The sequence below is a fragment of the Sciurus carolinensis genome, chromosome 4 (genome assembly GCF_902686445.1).
Source record: "Sciurus carolinensis chromosome 4, mSciCar1.2, whole genome shotgun sequence".
NCBI lineage: Eukaryota > Metazoa > Chordata > Mammalia > Rodentia > Sciuridae > Sciurus > Sciurus carolinensis.
Genome location: NC_062216.1, coordinates 144,223,505 through 144,244,968, shown reverse-complemented (window position 1 = coordinate 144,244,968; position 21,464 = coordinate 144,223,505).

Below are 21,464 nucleotides of genomic sequence, written 5' to 3'. Positions count from 1 at the left end.
AAAGTATTTGACCCGTATGTAATGGTTATTAAATTAGAATTGCAATTAGTTAATCTATCAATATAATCTTCATGGAGGGAAAAAGTAGTTCATGACTAATATTAAATGTAGTTTCTAAGACAGATTTTACTTTAAAGTTCACTGATGCAAAGAATTTAATTTTAAATCTGCCATCTTTCATGCAGATGTCAAGAACTGTAAAGAGGCTGAGATGTTTTGCCTTACATGTAAGCTAAGTCAGTCTGCCACAAGTTTATGGATACTGAAAAAAGACACATGACTCCTGAATAGATGAAAAGGGCAGTTTATTACTCATAGCAACAGCAGAAGTCAACATTGCAGTCCTTGTCTGAGTTTCCCCCAAAAGCTTACATGTGAGACAATGCAGGGAGGTTTAGAGGAGAAATGATTGGGTTGTAAGAGTCTTAACCCAATGAGTGAATTAATCCCTGATGGGATTAATTGAATCTGAAGGGTGTGACTGGAGGAGGTGAGAATTGGGGTGTGGCTATGAGGTATACATTTTGTATCTGGTGAGTGGAGTCCCCTCTCCCCTCCTGTTCCCTTCTCTCCTCTCCCCATCTCCCTCTCTCCCGCAGGCTGTTTACCTCTGCCACACTCTTCTGCCATGATAGGTCTTAGAAGATACATTTAATATTAGTCATGAACCACATTTTCCCTCCATGACAACATTGAAGTAAAGCCTGTTCACACAGTGGGTTGTGTTGGAGAAAACTTAGTAAACTCCAAACTTTGAGATTGCAACTAAACCTACCCAGCCTTTGCCCTCGAGAAAGACACTGCCATTAGTAATGTGAACAGCAAATCCATATGCCCTCTTCTTGGGGGATGACCCTCTACCATTTAAGGCTGTGTATGAGCATCTTTGAAAGATAGTATGGAAAAAAAAAAAAAAAAAACTGTTCAGTCTTTCCTTAGAAGACATAGAAATGGACAGTAAACTCATGGAGAATTGTTTCCCAAAAGCAGAATAATATAAACTTTGGTCCTTTTAATGTAAAAATCTAGAGAAATCTGTATAAGCATGTTCTAAGTCATGAGTATTTTGCAGTATCCAAAATGTTTAATTCCACTGAAACCATGAGTTCATGGTCATTGTAACTGAGACTCCTTATTTGAGAACATGTTAACAGGGTTTCAGAAAGTGGAGGAGAAAATTAAGATAAATTAAAATGTTTATGAGGCTATGTAGGTTATAGTTTAGGGGACTTTTTTTTTTTTTTTTTTTTTTTTTTTTTAAGTTTGAATAGGATTGGTGGACCGAACAAGGCTGAGGTTCATCCAAAAAAAATTTTCCAAAGTTCTTGAGAAGAAAAACAACATTGTTTACATCTTTTCTCTTTCTGGGCAAAAGTTTTCTGGAACAGCAAGATGAAGTTGAAGATCATTGAAGTTCTGTTATTATGAAGATTTAACTGTGTGAGTATACATGTTTTGGGTTTTCAAAATGCAAATGATCTTCAGCCAAAGTCTGCTGTTTCTTGTATATGAAACTGAACTGGTGACAGAAGGAGAGTTCATTCATTTTAGTGCACTAGTTTTGCATCTTAAGCACAAGGGTGAAACAAAGGGTGGAAGAGAATGTATCAAATGAAGAAATAAAAGTTGACTATGCTTTGTATTGAAGTTACCTATTTCAGATTAAAAAAAAATAGAGAGAGAGAGAAATAAATAGGAAAGAAATATAAGCAGAAAAATATTAGTAAAACACAAGAAATGAATATAAAGATATAATACTTTAATAAGGAATTTCTTAATGTTGATTTCAGGCTTATAGAAAAAAATCTCATAAAACATGCTTGTCTAAGTGTATATACCTACTTAATCTTCTATACAAAAGTGCTTGTTTGAGCAGTATTTTTCAGATATTTATGATGATTTACAATTTACAGCCAGCTGAGAATTAATTTGTGTCTCTCCAGGTATTCCAAATTTATTTCTTTTCCTATTTTCACTCTGTGTATAGATCTAATTTTTCCAAAGTCAAAAGTTGCATAAATCTCTGCAGACAAGAGATAATTTATAAGCAAAAAGGGTCATCAAGATTAGGATGGAGTTTGAGAAGCTACAGGAGAGAAACAACTTGAGAGAAGAAAAGTCATTTTATGTTCCAGTACAAATTTCCCAAGCCTGTCATTCTGAAAACAAACCATCTAGAAAATTTACACATTTTAAAATCCTTTTGTTTAAAAACATGGCAAATAAGAGTTGTATAACCAATGGACTTCTGTTTCCCAAGGATAATTATTCAACTATGAGATGGCAATAATATGTATAGGTTTAAAACATTAACTGTTAGTTTTTCACAGAGAATTGACATCTGTTCATAAAGTTGGGTGAGCTGGAATATTTTAGAATATTTTTCTTCCATTCTGTTACTTTGAAACCTACTATTGTAGCACAACAAAGTGTCATTCTCCCAATTCACTCATATTCACTCATATTCACTCATATTCAACAATCTAGTACCAATTTTTTTAAATAGTGTGTTAGCAGTATTAAGCTGTTGCAGAAAATCTGGATAGATTTTAGAGTAGATGGCTAGACAGATCAATGTAAAAACCTTAAAAATGATTTGTTTAAATTTTAAGGCGAACACTTATTGTAGGTGAAAACACAAGTATTTTCCATTTTCTCATGAATTAGGTCTGATAAATTAATTCAATTTACTTCTTAGGGATAACACAGATGAGATGATATATTAAATGTTTTTAGTCTACATTTCTCTCTGGAAAAATCCTGAGTTGAACTTTTTGTGAGTCTAGTCTATTTCAGAATGTTATCCCAAGAAATGGTAGAATGTAAGAGAGAAAGAGAAAAGGGAAAAGTGGAAAAGTCAACACAACCAGGTGTTATTAGATTGGATGCCCTCCAAGCTCTGCTACTTGCTCCCACTGGGACCTTCAGAATTATCCACCCAAAGACAAAACAGTGAAATATTTGTTGAATATCCTTTATCCCTGTTGGTCCAGCGTGGCCCTATTGACATTAATTGCCAAAGCAGTCAGATTGGCTGACATTTCCTCCTTGGGTCTCAGAGAAACTCCAGGGCAGGAATCACAATGAAAGATTTTACAACTGAAAGCAAGTCACTGTGAGCCTACAGCTTTGAAAATTCGTTGAAGTTTGCATGGATCTGGTTGCTGCAACCAGAGAATTCTCAACTAGAGTGGAAGATGTAACCAATACAAAAGGGTAGGTAAATAGAACAGATATATATCGAGTCTAGACTGGGGTTGGCTATTGTCTGAGGTTAGACAATATTGAAGGGAGATTTATTGATTTTAATGATTCAAATACACTGCAACCTAATATTTGACTCTAAGAACCAATTGCTTTCCAACACTTTCTGTATGATGAAATTCCTAAAAGTAAATAATGATAAGGGTCAAAAAGGAAACCAAGCAATATTTTTTGTTTTGAATTTTGAATTTATAAAATCAAATCAATATTAAAAAATATAAAATAAGTGTTTTAATAAAAAAGGAAAATCAAAAGTGATGATTAAAATATCTCAAAAATTTATGTTTGGATAAAAGGGTAACAGGTAAACAAATAGCAAGTTTATCCACATACTGGTCTATTGCAGTAATGAATGATAACATTGCATTTTCAGTTTGAACCTTGGTTCCTTCAACCTTGTTAATGACTTTGTCAAAATTTATCTTCACATATTTGTACTTAATAAATGGTATAGGTAGATAGTCTGATTTGTCTTAATAATTTATAAAAACTTTTTTCATAAATTTTAATTTAAAACTTATTTCACTTTATGCAAGTTATTCTAAAGAAGAAAACAAATATAATAGTTACTCAGTAGAGAATTGTAGAAAATGAATCTTATGATAAAAATCAAAGCATTCTCATTAATGTGCATATTTTATGTCTTTGGTTCTAGAATATATCTAATATTTTTATAGCCCAAAAGTATTAACAGAACACTAGTCATGCATTTCTGTCACTTTTTATAAAAATATATTTGATGTATGCTCAAAAAAACTTACCATTATTATACACTGACTTCATTTGATCTATTGAATTAGAATGATTTTTCAGATTTTAATAAAAACAATTGAGGTATTCAAATGCTGTCTATTTTATTTTTTCTAATAATATAACACCACCATCATTTATAATGTCTTCTGATATTCTTCAAATTTTGATTTATTTCTATGCAAAAATTTATTTCCTTACATTTTCTTGTTGCAAAATTAATAACCTTCTCCATTATTTCTGTGGACCAATATTCATGTAAATTATTCTGGTTGTTTGCAAGTGTTTTTACATCTCATTAATATTTACATCTTTTACCTTCAAAGCAAAGATACCTCAGAAAAGCAGCATGTAGTAGACAGCAATGTCTAAGTATATCCTTCTTGCATCCACGTTCTCCTTCAGACGATCCAGTACTTCATAGATAGAATTAACTATCAAAATTTGTGTTTCCGATTCCCAGAACTTCATAATCGGTACTTCTGTTACAATGGCCTTCATGTGGTCATACCTACTTTCTGTAGCATTTTCCATTGGTGTGTCTGATCCACTTACACATATGATATGAGTATATGGGTTATGTTGTTAAGAATTTCAAACTATTTTGTATCTGTAAAATTACATTTATTAGTATCTGTAATTGCTGGGGTTTTCAAACATAATTTCCCAGAAAATGAATGTAATTGTTTATAATCTCCTACTGAAAAGAAAATCATACTATTCTTATAAAATATTCTTTCAAATTGCTGTCATGAAAATTTTGGTCATTTCAACATACTGTCATTTATTTGCTAATAACATGGTTTTTGATATCAGAAAAAGGAGTTTCATTTGACTGAGAGCAGAATTAGGTCCAAAATATGACATAAAAGTTATTCACTCTTTATCCATTCATATAGATTTATGTGTGTATATTAGATCTAATATATATATGTATAATTTACATATATACATCTAAATGTACATATTAGGTAATGAAGATTTTAGATTCAGATACAGAACTACTTTCAGTTCAGTTTTTTTGCCAAAACCATGGATTTGTAAAAAGAGAATTACCACTTATGTATCTAAAAACTAGGAATTTTAGGTTATTATCTTCACCAGATATAAAGTCATTTATAAACTGAATATTGATGTTTTTTTCTTAATTATCTGCAAACAGATAAAATAAGTAATTCCATAATTCCAAATAACTCATGTAAATTCTCAAGAACAAAAAAAAGTTAGAAAGTTATGAAGTTGAGAATTGTTGACTTCTTTTTTTTGTACTTTTCTCATTCTCAGTTGCTCGACACTGTTAATTATCGTCAACTGATTCCTTTTTTAATCAAGTTAACATTCAATCACCTGGAATCATTATTGATCAAATAGTAACACTGTATTATATCAAAATTTTACTTTTTAAGAGTCATAGAAGTTGTGGTCTTGGTGTTTGTAAGCATTACTTCCTTCTATTAGTGTTTTTAGTAGTAGTAGTAGTATTCACTCGTGCTTGATGAGACTTCTTTTTTCTTCCACCTTATCTGGATTTAAGGAAAATAGTTCATTGTCATCTTGTCTTATTTCTTGTATGGGTGTTTTGGATGTGCAAACTTGAATTTCATGTAAATTTCCATGAATTACATTCTGTATTTGGAAAGGATTAAACTATCAAAGGTAGATTTAGACAATAATTCAATCATTTTCTTTTTCCTTTTCCCTGTGTTGGAGCTTACTAGAGTGATATTGTTTCATGTGGTTAAGGTACCACATTTCAAAAATTCTTTACAAAACTTAGAGTAATTATGAATCAGTTACTGATGTCATAATAATACTGTAAATGATTTCAGGCTCTCCAAATTCCTGCAGAAAGAAAAGGCACAGTTATGTAATTGATAGTTTTCTATTTAGTGAACATTATGATCTTGATCCTTTGGTTACAGCCTGATATACTATTTCATTTAAATTATTTTTTCTAAGTGCCTAAATATATCTTATTAAAATTAAACATTTAATATTCAATTGGGCTACTACTGAACTAATTCACTGGTATGCATTTTATTTTCATGATTTGTTTTTGTTTCCAGAACAAAAATTTTACAATTTATATAGAAGAATAAAATCCAATTTTAAATATATTATCTAAATCATTGAAATTTGTGCATAAATTAAGTTGAACTTATCAAGCAAACATTTTACACTTCTGAGTTTACATATTATTTCATTCATTAATATTTTAAGATAAAAATAAAACTTCTAGTACTTATATAGAATGACATAATTAAAGTAACTCAAGTTCTATTTCTTTATACATTTGTACTACCATGTTTATTTTTATCTACTATCAAAACATAGTGATATGTAATCTTTCATTGGTTGGGACACACATTACCCAAAGGAGATTCAAATTATTACATGGCACTATAAATGTCCTTTAGAAAAAGTGTCCGTATCTGAATCTACTTATGTTGGAGTCTTACTATATAAATGGGAGTTCTTTGAGTTAACTTCTATGTAGTAAAGTATTTTTAATAAAGGACTCAAAATAAGTAAATCAGAAATATACATACATGTTTTAAAATTTACTATAACCACAATATCTTTTTGAACATAGAGTTAATAAAAAAATTAAGGAAGAGTATTTTATTATTTATAGTTCAAGATTGTTGGATCACTGACATTATTTAAAATTATTGGATCATGGTGATAATAACTGTAGAACCTTATTTTTAGCTGACTTTATTATTTTTACAAGTTATTGCCAGGCTTTGCATCTCTATATTGCCTGCTCTTGAGCAGACTTTTACCTCTGCACTGCCCATGATATACAAAGGTGACATTCAACTGGATTTTCTCTCATAGTCAATGCTTGAGGCAAATCTAGTACTCTTTGATTTCATATTTCTCACAAAGGAATTTTGCGAGACTGAATTTGGACAAAGAAAATACAAGAATCTTGGTTAGAATGTAATGGGAATGAAAAAGGGAATTTAATACTGTTTCTTAATCTATTTAAATAGATTAACTTAAGAAACATGTTTAAGTGTCATGCAATCATCTGATCTTTTCCAGTAGTATCAGGAGGAACCTAAGAAAGAAGAAAACACTTGAGTGTTGTTTCTTGATTGTAGTAAAAGAAATAGAAAAAATCCATGCTATTTTTATCCCTAGACTAGTCTAAAACTGTGGAAAGCCAATGCTTGGGGATCATATGGCATAAATACTAGTAACAGAACTTCAGAGAAGAATTCTAGGATCTGGGAAGCCAGGAGTAGGGCAGACTTCCTGGCTTAAGCAAATCCACATTAAGATGCAATAGTAGAGGGAAATGAGGAGGGATATGAAAAATGGTGGAATGAGATAGACATCATTACCCTATATACATGTATGATTACATGAATGGTATGAATCTACATCATGTACAACCATAGAAACAAAATGATGTACCCTATTTGTGTAAAATGAATCAAAATGCAATCTGTAAAAAATTTTAAAAACTTGAACAATTTCACCTCCAAAAAAAAAGATGCATTAGTAATAATAACCATTTAACCTAAATCTAAGTAAGACATATTGCAACTATAGCATTTCAAAAGACTTTTTCCATGTATAATACCTCATAAGTGTTCCAAAATGGTAGCCAGTAGTGCCACTTTTCATTATGAGGTTTGAACAACATCTATATTATATAGAGATATTCACTTGACATGAATCAGTTTAAATTATGCTGCTATGACAACTCATTTACTAATATTTCATTTTCACTAACAACTCATTTCTAACTGTATAACTCTTTTCACATGTTGCTGGATTGAATAAAATATTTGATCAGATAGTTTCCTATTTTCCCTTTTCATATGCCCAACCTTCATTGAAATGCATGGAGATATATGCTTGACCTATGGCTAAGTAGAGCTACATTTATGATTCTGTGCTATCTTAGATAGCTCTTCTTGAAATTGGGTTCATTTTATTCTTTAGTTGTTGATGCTGTTCTAAATCACTGTAACTGCATCAAAGCCCCTTATAATGTATATGTCATTGTCACAGAAAATGAAAGGTGAGGTATAAATTTGAGAGTTTTCCATCTTTACCTTTGGGAAACATGGAAAGATTTCAAAGATTCACTGCTGAAATGGAATACTATAAAAATGATATATATTAACACAATTATAGCTTTTACATAAATGATATCCCAAAAACAAAATGCTGAGGGTAAATTAATATATTAATAAAAATACCAAGGATATATACTATTATTTTAAAATTATTTGCAATTATATTGTATTAATAAGTCAAGGAATTTTTTCATTTGTTCTATGATTTAGTATTTTCTATTCTTTTTAAAATTCACTTATGTATCTTAAGAATATGAAATACATAAAATTTTTCATATACACTTCTTCAACTGAAGTATAAGGCAACATGCTTCTAAGTTGTATTACCTTAGAATAGCATTTTAATGTCTCTGGTAGGATGAGCATAAGTGGGGGCAAAGTTATCTTTCTGGATGAGACCATAGTTGGAATTTCTATACTGTGAACTTAATAGAGCTTTTCATAATTACATGCATGAACCATGTTCTTTTACTTCCAAACTTCAAATTCATTGTCTCTTCATTTCTTTGGGCCTTTCCTCCCATACACTATCTAGTGTTAATTGATTTAAACATACATTAAAAATTGCTTCCTTCTAAATCAAGGGCCCTTAGATTATTATTTTCTCCACTTTGTGATTGTTTGACCCTGTGCTGGTCTCACTTATTAATATGCTTTTAAAAAAATCATATATTTACTTCTCAGAACTTTTAAGGTCTATGAAGTTTTCAGTGTTTCCTTTTTCTTTTTCCATGTAAAGAGTCATGTTTGTTAATTTGATGTTGACATTTGTTGAATACATATTTTTAAATTTATTTTGTTGAATACATATTTAAACAAATGCATAGACACTTGTTAGAATCTTTTGATATGATAACCTTAACAGAGCTTATTTGAGGAAACAAAAGTTCATGAATTAGGCAGCACTCAAAACCAAAAGAGGTTTAGAGAGCTCCTCAGCAACATGGGTGATACATATTTAATAGAATATACAAGTGAAGTTACAGAATTAGCTTCTTTGATTATAGCCAGGCTTTGCTTAATTGGACATGGGCTGATCAGTTGGTAGACTGTGATAGCTGAGGCTTAGCTGCTTGTGATTGGTTAAGACCAAGATGTGTGTTACAAAACTTTGACTCCTAAATTAAGTTTTGGTTCCTGTATGTACTTAAGTTAGGTTCCATTTTGGTACACAGAAACTGGGAGTAAGGAGAAAGCTTCAGGCCAACGGCTTGCTCATCTAGTGATACAGAGTAAAAATGACGAGGATGATGAGGATGACAGCATCTTATTATCCAACAGGTTATAGAAAAACAAGCAAAGAAACAAACAAGCTCACAGACTAATAGTGGTCATAAGTCAATTCCTGATAAGAAACTGTTTTCTAATTTTTTAGTCCAACTCTATTCTACCATAGCACCATTGCCCTGATTAATCATGATCTCTTATGTGAAAACAAAAAGAAGACTTTAGCTACTTCTTAAACTGTTTCCTTAAAATCCACTTAGGGGTTAATATCTGTGTTCATTGTTACTGACTTCAGTAATTCAGGTGCATAAAACTTGCCCCAGAACTGTAACTCATTTGCTCTCATTTACATCTCTAAAGAGCAAGAATTCTATCAATGAATAATGAATCACAGCAGCTGGACTTTTATTGCTGAACAGATATATATAGTGCTATAAATAAATCAATATTTTTATTTGTGTGCTATGGCCAAAGTATTTTTTTTTCTCTCTTAAATTAAGCCTTAATGAATTTGAATGCTCTCTTGAAATTCAATGAAAAGTTCATCAGCAAACTACAAAGGTATTCCTTTGTGTGGTATTAAAATAGAAAAACTGCAATGTTAGATGACCTGCTTTGAAGAAAGAAAGCACCTAGATTTTAAAGACCAATTAGATCTCACTCTCTATGTTTCCAGAAAAGTTCTAAAGGAAGAGAATAATTCATTGACTGAGAGGGAGTAAGGTGGGGAGGGGCGAGGGTGGGCAGTAGAGGATTGGATGGGAGTAAGAAAACGAGATGTAATACAGCATCCCTTTAAACACAGGAAGAAAATGAAGCATCTTCTCGTACATCATATTTTTGCCACATTTATGCTGAATATGAGCTTCCTTTAGTTCTCCAACTTATCACATAAAGAAGAAATTTTACAGTGATATAGTCCATGGGAAAAAAGGTCAGAAATTATCATTCTTATTTTCTTTTTCTGAGTAACTCCTAGCAAAGGAAATATATAAAAATACTTCATAGATACTTTTACTTCAAGGTTATTTAATACACTACTTAAGCATAATCATTTCCAAAAGAGTTACTATCTGAGAGCCAAATAGGATTTTTTTTCATCACTATGCTCTACTTACTTATTTTGCAAGTATCATGTTATTTTATGTTGTTAGAACATCAAAATTTAAGTCCCATTGTGATACTCTTCTAGATCACTTTAATTTTATTACAAATGATTGAAATATGTAGTTGTTATCTTCATTAAATTATAATCTGATATAAATTTTAATTTGCAGACAAAATTAACAAACAATAGCATTACCTTTCTGCAATTACTTTTACCTTGTATTTTAAAATGAAGAAAATGTTATATATTTATAAAGAATCTAATATTAGACTGTTCTCAACATCACTATTTTAATAAAAGACAAGGGCAAATTTCCACAGAATTTTGTGGAAATGTTATTGTTCCTCAATATTTACATGACTATTTTACTCTTATTAAAATTAAGAAAATGAATTCATACTGGTAAAAATTATAGAATTAATAAAATAACTTTTTATTTATTTTAAGTGCTTAGTTATTATTTTAATGAATTAAAATACTGTTTCATATTTTTATCTTTTTAGTTGACACATGGAAATTGTACATATTTATGACATAAGGTGTAACATTCAATACATGTTAAAAATATTTAATTATTACATCAGGGTAATTGTTATCACCTCAGACATGTATAATTTGTTGTGTTGAGGATCTTCAAAGTCCTCTCCACTACATATTTTTAAGTATGCAATTAATTCTGTTAATCCTAGCAATCCTACTGTGCTATAGAAATTGAAAGTTGTTCTTTCTATCCAACTGTACTCCCATACACTTTAACCATCCTCTCCTCTAGATCCCTCTCTACTCCATATACATCAGGTTCTGGTCACCACTACTCATTCCCTATTTCTTCAAAATCAGTTTTTCATCTTCCAAATATAAGTAAGACTATGCAGCTTTTGTCTTTCTGTACCTGACGTATTTCCTTTAACATAATTTCTTCCAGTTTCAGTCATGTTAGTATAAATGACACAGTTTGATTTTTATTTTTATAGCTAAATAATATTCCATTATGTGTATATACCATATATTTTTTATCCATTCATTTGTTGAGGGTAAAACTACATTAATGTTATATCTTGGCAATTGTGAATAGTGCTGCAGTAACATGTGAACACAGATGTTTTTGTGACATACTAATTTTAATTCCTTTGAATATATAGCTAGTAATAAGATTGCCAGATCCTAAGGAAATTCTATTTCCAGTTTTCTCAGGTACATCATCCTGTTTTCCATCATGGCTGTAATAATTCGTGTTGACACTAACAGTGCATTTCCTAGATGATTAGCGAGACTGAGCATTTTCTCATATACTTATTGCCTTCTTTTAAGCCTCTTTTGAGAAATGTATACTCAAGTTGGAACTGATTGAATTCTAATTGAGCACTACATATTTTTTAAATAATTACAGTATTTACTTAATATAAATTCATTTTAGTTTTGATATGAATCTTATTGAATAATTCAATTTAATAAATGTGAAATTTAGTTTTATAGTGAAATCAACCTAATCATTTTAAATTAGTATTAATTCTTCTTAAAGATAATGTTCCCAAAAGTCAACTCATCAGCCATCTGTCTTTAAAATTGATTTTACCCATTGGAACAAACTCAGCAACATAAATTGAGTTTTTTCTGAGATTTAAAATAGCTTTTTACTAGGAACCCCAGAAGATTCAAGTTTCCAGACTGACAAAAAATATGTTCTCTGTGAAACTTAACCATCAGCATTAACAGAAATATTTACCTAAATTAATGATGAGAAAATACTCAGCATTTTCTCTGGTGTCCTGTCTATGGTGAAGGTGATGCAAAGGTTCCACTGTTGTTTCATTCCTTTTATCACTCACAGTTATTGAAGTTTCATGAGGTTATGACCAGGCCTAATCATCTGGTATACTTTGACACCCTTCTAAATGAACGTTTCAGGTGAAGGGAAATAGTAAATTTAATTTATTCTTTCATGATATGTTTGAGAATGTGTATCCTGTTCCATACACATTGACATATAAATATTCATCCGTTTGTAAGTTTTGTGTTTTAGAAAGTACCACTGTACTTTTCTAGATTGGGAAATATATCAAAATAAATAATTACATGTAGCAACTGAAAATTTAATATGAGTTGATTCATAAAGGATACAAAGGGGGATGTAATGGAAAATAACAAGATTTCAAGATTTCAAGTAAAGGGAGAGTGAATCAGTGGCAGTCATTAATTATGTAGACATAAAGATTTTAGAGTGATGAGTTGGGTACTGTACCTCCCCACTCCTGTAAACCCAGTTAGACTGGGGAATGAGGCAGGAGGATCACAAGTGCAGGGCAGGTGTAGGCAACTTAGCAAGACCCTGACTGAAAATAAAAGTTGGACTTGGGTGAAGCTCAGTGGTAGAGAGAGCACTTGGTTTGCATCCATGAGGCCCTGGTTCAATCCCCAGTACTGAAATACTGAAAAGCTATATTTGTTCTCTACCTTCATAGAATTTTTTTTCCATTCAAAAAAAAAGTGGAGTCAAATAAGTATGACTTTGCATTTAAAGCTATTTGAACCCTGGCCTCCTCTTAGTATATTGAATTTTTATAACCCTGTGTGATGTACTCTTCTTACACTAAATGCAGACATGACAGATTTGCTAAGATCTTTATGAACTTATGCCAACGGTTTTATGTATCAGAGAAAATTACTCATTACATAATATATGTTTGGATCTGGTCAAGAATAACTTTAAGGTGGGAATGTACCTCAGTAGGTAAAGCACTTGCCTAACTTATACAAGGCCCTAGATTTGCTCTCCAACCAGAAAAATAATAATAATAATAATAAATTTAGAAGAGTTTTGTAAATCTGACAAATTAACACCATTGTGAGTTAAATTCCTAAATACAGTAGGAATGTCCTGTAGCTTGTAATATTGTGTTTTAAAATGTACTATATTTTAGAAAGTGTAATAAATGTGGACAGTTTTGTCTTTGTTACAATGTATATTGTAGTAAATTTTGCATGTTAAATTTGTACACTAATTGTGCATGTTCACAGGCACACACACAAAATATGCTGTAACACAATTGAAGTTATTTTAAGTATTATGTTGGATTCTTTATAAAGTTTTGAGTAGAGTAACCAATTATGAATTCTAAGTTCACCTGCAGTAGTAGCAGCAGCAGCATTAATATCACAATGTCACTATCTCCCAATGCTTTTGAAATTACTTTATATTTCCTCTCTTCTGTCTTTTTGATTGAAATATTTCTGGATTTGGCTCATTGTATTATTAAACTCACCTTATTTTCTGTGCTGTTCTCATCAGTATTTGTGGTTGATTCATGGTAAGAGTTCCTTTTTTGGTTCCTGTATTCTCATTTACTAAATTTATTATTGGGTAAATCAGTACATAATGACCCCCACAGTAATGTGGTAAAATAGTGATAATTGTGAATATGGTAAAGCATAGATGGTTTTATAAAAATGGAAAAGTGATTTCTCAATTAAATATCCAGAACAAATTTCCTCAGAAAGTAATTTTTTTTCTTCCAGGATAGGTTTTCGATGTACAATTACGCTTTCCGAGAGTCACTTATATTGTCATACTGATGACCCTCATTAATTCTAAGTTATACTGGACCACATAAAACAATTACTTCTTCACACAAGTTAAAATATGTTTGAGATTCTGATTCAACAGCTGAGAATTAGTTCAGATCCTATGGAATGTAATGGTCAATGGCCAAGATTCCAGAGTCAGTTTACCCGAATTTGAATGCCTTTGTTTTTATTACCACAGGGTTTGTGACCTTTTATTTTTTATTTTTTTTCAAACTACCAATAAGCTTTGTTAAGTTTGGACAAATTACTGCAACTTTTGGAGCATAATCAGTAAGAGGGAGAAGGTGAAGTGGTTGATAATATATGTAGGGTTTTCAAACATCTGTCAGTCTGTCATAGAGTGGTCGTCAATCAGTTTTAACTAGAACACATACTGTTAGTTTCACTGCTATTATTTTTTTAAAAATGTAGAACTGAAAATGGTTTTCTTTGGAACTTTAGAATGTCATGGAGCTTAGTTCTCCAGCTTATCAATGGATAAATCACTTAAAATTAATTAAGCCCTTCCAATTTTCAACTGCTTTTCTCATTGAATTCCAAAGAACAACTTATAACTTGGTAATATATGACTAAATGTGAACCATTTTCCAAGTGGATAATGGAGAAAGAGAAGATATTTAGAGTATTTTATAGATCCCTTGATATTTTATTTGAAGAAATAATTGATTCAATATTCATTTAACTTTGTGCAGAACTTAAAATACTTTGATCGTTCTTGGATTTAATGAGAGCTCATTTGGTTGCACTACATTCAACCATATTATAAAGTGGAATATCTTTAAATTTCTAATTAGACAATAGTACAGATAATTGCCCTCTGAAAGCCTATATGAATACAGAATATGAATATTTGATTTCAATTCCTAACTATTCAATTCAAATTGTATGTATAGTAGTTACTTATAAATAAATTTGACATGACATTTTTTTCCATGTAAATCCTTTATCTCTCATATTTATTGTGCATGAGACTTTTTCCTTGAAATATGAATATTTAATTTCATAGCCAAAGGAACACCCTTTAGTTTCCATTTTCCTTACTAGGAAAGTTCTATATCTATTTTCTATGCTATTAAAAGTTACATAAAAGGAGTTGGTAATATTAAGATTGTATATTAATTTAAATTTGGATTCTTTTATTAAATTTTGAGATTTCTTAGTTTTAGAAAAGGGGTGGAAGAAATAACTTGATTCTTAAGAAAGTAGTTGTTCCAGAAAATACTTTTCTCTTACTTTTTTCTTCCTTCATAAAAAGTGATATTAATAGTTTCGTATTTGTTAAAAGAAAAATTGCTGAATTTCTCCAGATTACTAAATAGGTTAAGAGAATGAGATTGAGTGTCATCACCAAAATCTCAAGAATTTACACGGATGACTTCAGTAGCTGGCATATAAATTAGTAGTATAGAACTAAAACAAGTCATGCAAATTTCAACTTGAATTCTAAGTGAAGACATTCTAGAATGAATTGAGGACAATTGGTTATTTAAATAAAGAGGGCAAACAGGACAAAACTGAGAGTTGGCATAGAAAAGTTTTACATAGGATTAGTTAATAGTTGCAAAAATATGAAGAGTTAGAAAAGAAGAACTTTTGTATATTATCAGGAAATGGTCAAAAATGAATCTTTGAAATTATGCTCATTGATAATGGGCACAGCAGTTAGGTTGCAGAAGATAGAAGATTTGAATTGCTCACCAAATTTTGTAACAGGAATAGCAGATATAGATACTTTAAGAATAAATATTACATAGTTTATTCAGTAGAAGAAACCAACTAAATGTAGCCCACTGAAAATTTTTGGCTTGCTTTTACTAACACATAGATTAACCTTTAAATTTTACCAATGTTTTTATGAATTCAATAGCCTCAAATTATAAAACACTTAGACAATTTCAGCTTATGGAAGCATGTACAATCATATAAGATCAGTTATCCTGAGGTATCTTCCAAGAAAATTATAAAAATAAGCTAAGTATCCATCAGCTGATGTCTCTCTAAAGAAAAAAAAAAAAAAACAGATATAATGGTGGCTGCATCACATTAAAACTTACAAATGGGAAGTTTAGTGGGAACTTCATTTTGGTACATTGAGTGATTTGTCTGTGATATACTTGACATTAAGGTTTTTATGTGTCTTAATATAGAATAGTTCCTCCTTCCTTATCATTGTCCCTGTTAAATGCTTTTTTTATCTGTTAAAGAAATTGAATTTGTTTTCTGTTATAATACCTCAGTCTCTGATTTGTTTAATGTTTTTCCTGTGTTATCAATGAACATATTTATTTATCTCCTGTACTTATTGCAGATTGGAAATTATATATTAAGTCCTGAGTAGATTCAGATGGAATGCACAAGAGTTCTGCATAGGCAATACCTCGTGCCTCAAACAGTGTCACATCAGGAGACTGCATAGCATCTCAGTCAAATTAGAGACATCAGTGGATTCAAGTAATGGCAATCTGATAATTCATGACAAAGTTACTCATCGACCACTCTTTCTTCATCACATTTATTTTCATTGCTTGTTATGGTCTAAATCAATCATTAGGGGTATTAAAATATTTTGCAAACATGATCATCCTACATTTATTATCTGGAATTGTGCTTTAATCTACCTCTTAGCTATACAGATTGGTGAGTTTCATTGTGGCATATTGGCACATGCATATAACATTATTTGATCAATTTCACTCCCCAATTCTTCCTTTTACCCTCCCTTCCTCACTATCATGATCCCCTTCTTCTACCCTATTGGTCTTCCTTCTACTTTCTTTATATCCTTAGTTATCCCCCCTCCCTTTTTATCCCCATATGAGAGAAAACATATGTTACTTCTCCAAGTCTGGTTTATTTTGACTAACATGACATTCTCCAGTTTAATCCATTGTTCTGAAAATAACATAATTTCATTCATCTTTGAGGCTTGCAAATACCCCCAAGACCTAAGAAAGCATAGTAGGAAAGTTACCCCTGTGACATTGTTGAAAGTGTTTGATGCAGGTTTTATTTTTTTCTCCCTCTACTTCTTTTCTTTTTCTTTACATACACCTCCATCCCCTTTTTACTTCTGTCAGTAGTTGACCATATGAGCTGTAATTTTTCCCTTCTTTTCTGGGAAGTCATTTCATTTGTTTTGACTTCAGTTTCTTCATATAAATGTGGGGATCTCACTTGTCCATCTCTAAGTTGCTTCCACTTCTTAAATTTTGTTTTAATCATTTTGTTCAAAAATTTTCAGTATATGGAAAATATAGGTCTTTCTGCCAGTATTGATTAGTATGAGAAGTAGTGCTATGGAGAATTATTCAATAATTATAAAAATTTATAATGTGATATTCAGTAGATGACTCTGTATATGCATTTCTCTTTGTTATTGGGATGAAGTAATGAAAGTGTGTTTTTCCTTTTATTTTTTATTTTGGAAAATAATTAGGATAAACAGACTGTAGGAATCAAATCTGATGACATTATTCAGATAACTTTAATTTAGTATGACATACTTCTAAAGAATTGTTATATGTAATTTTCTTAGTTTATATTTCTCAGTTAACCTCTGATATATTGTTTTAGTTATATGGTTCATAAATTACATTTCAAGGTGCTTTTGGAGTCAAAGTAATTTTTTATTTGAATGAAGAAGAATGATTTGGTTTCATATATTTGCAGGATAGTAAATCACTATAATTTACAGGATGATAATCTGATAAAGTAAATAATTTGAAAAACAGGAAATAAATAAATTCATGCATCATAGAAGGCATCTATGTATTTGAGTTGCATCTGATTTTCCTATTAAAATTGATATTCCTACTAAATTGAATATTTTTACACCTGTAACTCCTTTATGTTGTTTCTGCTCATTCATACAGCAAATGGATTGTCCTTTGATAAATAGCATGGCTCATAAAAAAACAAGCATTTAAAATTAGAATTCTCAAAATATTGAGGAAAATCTATGTTGGTGTTTACTGAAAACACACATAAAAGTCCTACAATTGAATATTTTGTGCATGCATGCATCTACATGTGTGTGTGTGTATCTGTATATGTGTATGTGTATATATACATATATAGATAAATAACATAATACAGACTATTTATAAAAACCCAAAACTATAAGATCATATAAAACTTATAAAAAGCACATTTTTAGTATCAAAAATAAAACATAATTTTTCTTGCTAAGAATGCCAGTTATATTTTCAACTCTTTAAAGTACATTAATAGTTTCGTGTATTATAGTATCCTGCAATTTTCAATATCTTCTGTGTATGTTATAGTTTCATTTCAGTTTCTTAAAATTCATTCATCTGTGCTGTTACCTGAAGCATAAAAGATACATTTTTTCAAAGGTGTAATATATTCATGTATTGGCATAAATATTACAGATAATTTTACACTATAAATATATAGTAGCAAGTCTATATATAAATATTTGTTAACATCTTCAATGATCTAAAATTTTAGCATGTAAATTCATATATGAATATGATTTTGTATAAATTATCAAATATATAATTAGATATATCTAATTTGTAAGATCACCTGAATAAGAAGTATCTGATTCAGAAATAATCATGGCAGTTGTGTCAATATTAAAATGATACATTATATTATTTTTTAAGATATGAAAAATGTCATTTTAATTTTAAAAGATACTAAAGTTTTAATAATACACTATTACTAATTGTAGTGTTTGAAATGTGAGATTATTCTTATCACATATGTTGGCTTTAAATATCTAGTAGAAATCTTCTAAAATTCACATTTTTGTTTAATGAAATAATGTGAAGGATGTATGTTTGGCTTAAATATTCTATAAAAATGAATAGATTTGAGGTTGGAAGTCTGACGTGGGTTGTAAAGAGATTACTAGAAATGGAAGCAGGATAAATCAGAGAGACTAACACATTGTTTAAGGAAGCTGCTATGTGAACTCCCACAAAAAAATCTGGCATGCTGACTTTCCTGAAAAAAGTAGTCTGGGCTTTGTGGGTGACAGTTGTGGTGGGCGGGTAGAGGAAACAATTTCAAAATATTACATATCTTACCAATGAAATTGTTCTACAAGTGCTGAGAGATCCTGGATATAGTAATATAAGTTGGCTGTAAAAATAATTCTTGAACATAAGAGCACATGGACACACATACTCCTCTTTCAGTGATATTTTCTTGGAATGATGCATGAATCACGTTTAGAATTAATACATGTTATGTGTCTGTGGTATCAGATGAGAGCACTTTCCAAATGTAAAAAATAAAACTGTCAGTCTATCCTGTCTGTCATTTGTGTCACATCTCAATGGCAGAATTGTTCTTATAATAAGTATGTAGAGTAATAGTATTTGGGTGACTGAATTTAGTGTTTTGCTGCCATTGCCATACTTTTGATTGTGAAAACATAAAATTGTTATAAGCCTTGTTTAATAGCCAAGTATTTTCATTAGGTGCAATTTCTTTGAATAAACATTTACATATCCCTTAAAAGCACAACTCTTTTACTCTGAATTCTAATGTAGAACATCATATACTTCATATTCCTTTAAGTCCTTAGGATCCCCCTGGTAAAAACAAATTCAGGGCACTCTGTGCACAGACGCAGTAGAGCAGTGAGCAAGCCAGACTTTTCCCCTAAGTGGAATGTGGAACAATGACACCAAAAGTCAGTCACATAAAAAATTTTATTGGGGGCGTTCCAAGATGGCGGCCTAGAGGGAGACTGCACCCCCAGTCGCTCCAGAACCCAGGAGGTTAAGAAGGGGAGGCACTGAGAGACTTGGACTGAAGTGGAGCCACGGGTGAGTCTGCCCACTGGGTAAAGCTCGGCCCGGGTGGCAGGCCCAGATAGAGGTGGCTTATCGGAGCCGGGCAGGGCAGCTAGAGTCATCCACAGGCAGCCCTGCGCACTCCGGCGGTGGGCCCCGCCCACACAGCCAGCTTCTCCAGGTTCTCGGAACGGAACTGGCCCGCTAGTGAGAGCCTGTCTGAACAGAGCAGGCTCCGAGTCCCGGAGCCGCTGCAGTGCAGTGTACTCCTGCAAAGAACCAGCGGAGAGCCTCGATCTGCAATCAGCCTCAGGGATAAGGGCAGGGCAGCCGGAGACCTCTTCAGGCGGCTCTGCCCACTCCGGCTGCGGGCTCTCTTCACGGGGAGATCCAAGATGGCGGCCTAGAGGGAGACTGCACTCCCGGCCCGCTCCAGAACCCAGGAGCTAAGAGGGGAGGCACAGAGAGACTCGGACTGAAATAGAGCCACGGGTGAGTCTGCCCACTGGGTAAAGCTCAGCCCGGGTGGCAGGCCCAGATAGAGGTGGCTTAGCAGAGCCGGGCAGGGCAGCTTGAGTCTTCCCAAGGTAGTCTTCCACACTCTGGCAGTGGGCTCTTCCCACACGGCCAGCTGCACGGTGCAGGCCCACAGTGAGAGCATTTCCGCACAGAGCCAGTTCAAAAACGTGGAACCAGTAGGGGGCTAGGGGCAGTATTCTTCGAATGAGCTGCTTTATCAGATTCCTCCAAGACATCAGGCTACTGAAGGCTGGGAGGTGATACACTGGAAACCTACTGGGACACTATAAGCCAATAGTGGAAAACTGCAATATCTCAGGGTCCCACTGACAACTGACCATTATGAGAAAACAAGGGAAGAAAATGTCCCAAACAACCTAGATACTACATCAATAAAACCCAATGACAGCACAGCAGAAGAAATGTCAGAAAGGGAGTTCAGAATGTACGTAATTAAAACGATCAGGGAAGCTAATGAGGAGATGAAAGAGCAAATGCAGGGATTGAAGGAGGAGATGAAAGAGCAAATGCAGGCATTAAGTGATCGCACCAATCAACAGTTAAAAGACCAATACGGGAAGCAAGAGATCATTTCAATAAGAGTTAGAGATACTGAAAAAAAACCAAACTGAAATCCTTGAAATGAAGGAAACAATAAACCAAGTTAAAACTCCATAGAAAGCATAACCAATAGGATAGAACACCTGGAAGACAGAACCTCAGACATTGAAGACAAAATATTTAACCTTGAAAACAAAGTTGAACAAACAGAGAAGATGGTAAGAAATCATGAACAGAATCTCCAAGAACTATGGGATATCATGAAAAGGCCAAATTTGAGAATTATTGGGATTGAGGAAGGCTTAGAGAAACAACCAAAGGAATGAACAATCTATTCAATGAAATAATAACAGAAAATTTCCCAAATCTGAAGAATGAAATGGAAAACCAAGTACAAGAGGCTTATAGAACTCCAAACATACAAATTACAACAGACCCACACCAAGGCACATTATTATGAAAATACCTAACATACAAAATAAAGACAGAATTTTAAGGCCGCGAGAGAAAAGAATCAAATTACATTCAGAGGGAAACCAATAAGAATATCAGCAGATTTTTCAATCCAGACCCTAAAAGCTAGAA